We start from the raw sequence: 4,786 nt of genomic DNA on the forward strand, positions 1-4,786 counted from the left end.
AATTTCTGCGATTTATTCCCTGTTATTGTTAACAAATTCTCGACAAATTCAAATGTAAAACAAAATTGCTTACAATTATTGCAGCAAGTAAGGGTTTTCGTGGATAGGTATAAATTCACTTCATTTCTAACAAAGTTTTATATAGAATTAAAATGAATTACCAAAGTTGGTATTCGTAGGCGCTGATGCGCTTACCATAATAATCTTCGCAATAAACAAGTTTATCCTTTGATCTTTGCGAAAATTTTACTAAAACAATTAAAGACCACCCGGAGGCCGTACCGGTAGGTACCTTGTTGTGTGTTTTTGTTATTTATCGGGAAAAAATTAATCTGTCACTGAACTTAGCGGCCCAGATAAGGATCTGCAATTTTTTTACCAATTATCTGATACGCAGCGCTTTTCAACGTGACCACCACACCAATTATAATAGTAATTCATGCATTATGCATAGATAGGGTTTAACAATGTAATGGAAAAAGCTAGCCGTTTATCTAAAACCTAACAGGTAGCTGATTACACTCGGGCCATTTTTACATCAATACAAGCGCGCTATACGTAAATGAAGAAAACGGAAATTCACCTACTTTTTAGCGGTTTGGGATTGCTTTGCTTTCGCCGTGACATCTTTCTCGCCGCCAGCGTTTTTGTTAAGCCATTAACAGTCACATATTAAACAACATAGCCAAACACAAACACAAAAACACTGGACATACACAAAACAAAACAAAACACAAACAGAAACAAACTATTTAAACCAGTAAAAGTAAATAATGGATGACAAATGAAAATCCATCGCTCAAAAAAAATGTCAATGCAAATTTGTAAAGTACACGTGATTTTGACAGCTGCAAAAACAACAAGCGCGATGCGCCTCACGTCAGATCCAACAACATACTGCTACTGCTGCCGCCGCAATGCAATGAGCGGGCTGAGTCAGCGAGTGGGAATTACCTCAATGGATCCCTATCCAGTCGTGGAGTTACACTTTGCGCATCGCGCAACGCAATTTTCAAAACAACGTCTTGCGCATCGCTACCTACTTCTATTGTTTTTTTTTAATGCACACATGCATTGCATACTTTATCACTAATAACACACCGTTATCGGCGTCAGTTTGAACATGCAATTGTTCTTAACTCAATCACGTTTGAGATTTGTTTAATCAATAACGAGATTGGAAAATACGTTATAATACGAGTTGAATTAGGTTTACTACTTATTATTTCCGATAATTAGACATTTTCAAGATTAGATTGTTGCGCAATGACTAATGTAAGGTAATTTGTGTTATGATAAATACCAGATATACAGCTCGGCTTTGGCTGACTTAATGCACTTTCCGATTATTTTCCCTGCCGCTCGACAACACATTTGCGTGTCCGTGAAATTAAATTAAACCTACAAACTTCGATTTGTTATTTGTCCATTGGTGTTTGGTACTTTGAAAGATGGTAACAACAAAAATGTCTTGGTTTCAAGCTCAAGGCGTGAACGTGAAGTTAGCCCCCAACATTAAATTAATGAAACCCTCGTTTGCAAATTGCACATTGATTGCACATTTCACACTTCGATTTTTCGTGTGCACATTTCTCTAAAGAAATATATTGAAAAAACAAATTTAGGGGGGCCAATTTCACGATTTTAGTCCCTCAACATTAAAATAATGAGACGTCAAATACTTCCTTTGTTTGCACATTGATTGCACATTTAGGCACACTTTCGTTTGTACATTTCTCTAAAAAAAGATACTGAACTTCACGATTTTAGCCCCCCAACCAACATTAAAAGAATACGATTATTTATTCGTTTTCACTTTCGTTGTTTGTTTGTAAGCACAAATTTTTCCTTTACACTTTTTACCTAATTCATTGATGAGGTACTTACTTAATCACATATGAGTATATAGTAAATTTCTTTATCTTTATTTATAATAATATCTCGCGGCTCTCCCACTCTCACAGTCTCACTAGTTATTAACTGATTAGTGATTACTCTCGACATCATGTGATTAATGTAGATCTACATCTACTAATCTAGAAGAGATCATTGTGTGGTTGAAATATGGGCGCTCGAATTCACAGATCCACCAAGTTAGCCTCCGCAATTTAAAAAAAATGTGTCATGAACATTTTTAAATAGTGCTAGTGTTGTTCCAAATTGTGCTGCTAAACCAGCGACAACTTCATCAATAAACTGTTGAAATGTTTGTCTAGCATTTCGCAGCAGGCTAAGACATTAACGGGAATTCAAACAAGCCAAAATGTATGGTGGGCCGATTTTAAACTTAAAACTAATAATGGGTTCTTTCAAGGATGAACGGCAGCTCATCTACTAAATTTAAGCTCAAGCGTTTAGGCGCTGGCGTGGAAGAATACACACAGACAGACAGACAGATTTCCATATGGAAATGGTTTTAATCGTCACGAGACCCCTTAAAATGGATATTTCCGTCGTTATCTAAAATATTTTTTAGCGCGTTCACATAGTACTTTACATATAGACGTTGGGTCGGGAAAGTAAAAGTTAGTCAATTTTATTGAATTTGTACGAAAATTTTGCCGCACACTGTATAATGAAATACAAATTGAATAATTTTCGGGATACTCTAAAGTAGGTAAATAGCGCAAGAGCAAGTCACATTGTCATAATCATGGCGAACAGGAATGGAAGTATTCGTTGATGATGCCGATTTATAGAGGATGCCAATATACCTGCAATGTTCTGTTGGTCATAAAGCGACTTTCATATAAGTAAATTAATGTAGAATTAATATTAACTAAGATTATAAATAGAATATCCATACGTTGGACTAACCCTGTATATAATTTTTTTAATTTTAATGGTTCTCTATTACAAACACTATTTGAAAGTCCATTAGTAATAATGATTTAAAAACTAATAATTTCCATAGCGCCTTCGCGTGTTCCTGATGTCGTTCTATTTACTAAAACCCCTGAAGAAAGGAAACAAAAGACCATTTCTTAAAAATTCCTTCTGAAAAACATTTTTTTCTACAACTGTCAAAAAAACCTGTCATTTTCTGACGGATTTCGAAGCGCGAAGTACTAGATTTTTAAACGGTTAATTAATAAGTAAGGTTGCCCTTGACAACGTGCGCGAAATCGTCAACAGTGAAAAAAAGTATTTCGCGCACGTGACAAAGCTGAACTTAAACAGCAAATTTAATTAACAATCGGTTCAGTTGTAGAAAAAATATTGTATATAACGCTAGCGCGAAGTTATTTCGCGCATTTGACTGATATTTTAACTCGGCTTCGCCTCGTCAAAATACCTTCAGTCTCAATGCGCGAAATTGAACTTCGCGCTCTTGTTATATAAATAACTATTTTCTACAACTGTCAAAAAAAACCGTCATTTTCTGACGGATTTCGAAACGCGAAGTACTAGATTTTTAAACGGAATAAGTAAGGTTGCTATTGACAACGTGCGCGAAATCGTCAACAGTGAAAAAAAGTATTTCGCGCACGTGACAAAGTTGAACTTAAACAGCAATTTTAATTAACAATCGGTTCAGTTGTAGAAAAAATATTGTATATAACGCTAGCGCGAAGTTATTTCGCGCATTTGACTGATATTTTGACTCGGCTTCGCCTCCTCAAAATACCTTCAGTCTCAATGCGCGAAATTGAACTTCGCGCTCTTGTTATATAAATAACTATTTTCTACAACTGTCAAAAAATCTGTCATTTTCTGACGAATTTCGAAACGCGAAGTATACTAGATTTTTAAACGGCTAATTAATAAGTAAGGTTGCTCTTGACAACGTGCGCGAAATCGTCAACAGTGAAAAAAAGTATTTCGCGCACGTGACAAAGTTGAACTTAAACAGCAAATTTATTTAACTATCTGTTCAGTTGTAGAAAAAATATTGAATATAACGCTACGCGAAGTTATTTCGCGAATTTGACTCAATGCGCGAAATTGAACTTCGCGCTCTTGTTATATAAATAACTATTGTGTCCTTTGGCCACAATTAATTCGATATATATGATACAATTGTACCAACAACAATAGTATATTGAAATACAAGTGTCACAATGCGACCTATTGTAATACGACTATCTTGTGGCACGAGTGGCGTAGCGAAGCGGAGCCACGAGTGTCCACAAGTTAGGAGTATTACAATAAAGCATTGTAATACGTGTTTTTCATACTATTTTTTTCTATTTCGGGGTTTTAATTTAATTAAAAAGTAATTATGAAAAACTACAGGAAACTTTAGAATTAATATGTCTTAAGTTGGCAACACCATTTACGTTGACAAATTTTAAGTTGGCAGCGCAGATAAACACAACACATATTCTGTGCACAGACCATTTGGAAACTTTAAATTCCGTGAATGTGTAATTTTTTATTCGTAAATAAATTTATTTATGGTGGATGTGTAAACTGCTGATTTGTAATGTATTAAGTTCTTCGTGTACCAAAAACCAAGGAAAACACATAAATTTTACGTAATTTGATTTCACATCGTATGATTTGACATTGACGTCTTGGCGAACTGCCAACTTAGAGATGAAAAGTTACCAAAAACAATGTTACAATGGAACTCATTGAAACACTGTTTTTGCCGAAAACAGTTGCACAACATTCTCATTGTAACACCGAAATAGAAAAAAAAGTTTCTCGCATGGTGAATTTTACTCTGCGCGGATAATTAATGCGCGATTTTGTAGGGTCTGTTAAATCTATACTAATACAAGATAAGGCATCACATACGCATATCATTCTTGTGTAAGACACCGAAAGAATTATAATGGTA

Source organism: Photinus pyralis, unplaced genomic scaffold (genome assembly GCF_008802855.1).
Source record: "Photinus pyralis isolate 1611_PpyrPB1 unplaced genomic scaffold, Ppyr1.3 Ppyr1.4_LG6, whole genome shotgun sequence".
NCBI lineage: Eukaryota > Metazoa > Arthropoda > Insecta > Coleoptera > Lampyridae > Photinus > Photinus pyralis.